This window comes from Anneissia japonica, unplaced genomic scaffold, assembly GCF_011630105.1.
Source record: "Anneissia japonica isolate Jap-2015-1 unplaced genomic scaffold, ASM1163010v1 scaffold8236_len642391_cov169, whole genome shotgun sequence".
In the NCBI taxonomy this organism is placed as follows: domain Eukaryota; kingdom Metazoa; phylum Echinodermata; class Crinoidea; order Comatulida; family Comatulidae; genus Anneissia; species Anneissia japonica.
The window spans coordinates 158717-159313 of record NW_022757925.1 but is presented as its reverse complement, the minus strand read 5'-3'; the positions used below and the strand labels follow the sequence as shown (position 1 = coordinate 159313).

Sequence of the window (597 nt, the reverse complement as noted above, 5' to 3'; positions counted from 1 at the left end):
CACCCCCACCTGAACATTATCGTATTCAGTTATCGCAATGGACAATGCTGCTGATACAACATAAAAATTCTTTACAATTCTTTATCATATCAGAATTATCATTATTATTATTTAGTATCATATAATACCACGGAATGATGTGAGGATTATTAAACACATAGCATTGGTTAGGACCAGTACATCGCAATAGCGCAAGCTAATTACGTTAGCATTCGGATTGTCATGGGTAAATACAATTTATAAAAGTGTACTATTCGATAGAAATGAATATATAGATTCATAAATAGAGTATATTCAAACAATAAACATAGTACTATAATTATAATCTTCATACAAACATTTTTCATGATAATATTTTTTTTTTATTAATTGATTGAATTTATTCAATTCTCAATATGCATAAGCCAGATAACAAATGGATTGAGATCAAGAAAAGTAAAAATTACCATAAAGAGCATCAGGAACGCCCATCAGGCAGGAGTCCAGCCCAATTTCCAATGAGGTCCAATTTAAATATACACTGTCTGTCTTGAGCTGAAAGATAAACAATTCAATTCCACAACTGAATAATTATATTTAAGTAAGTTACAAACTTAC

At 29.6% G+C, this 597-nt stretch overlaps 1 long non-coding RNA gene across 1 annotated transcript in view; it reads right to left on the bottom strand.

Annotated features, from left to right (window-relative positions):
- Nucleotides 1–597, bottom strand: part of LOC117124934 — a 4655-nt gene that overhangs the window by 777 nt on the left and 3281 nt on the right. The window contains exon 2 of the long non-coding RNA XR_004448047.1: nt 447–534. This is a non-coding gene — a long non-coding RNA (uncharacterized LOC117124934). The remainder of the gene's footprint in view (nt 1–446; nt 535–597) is intronic.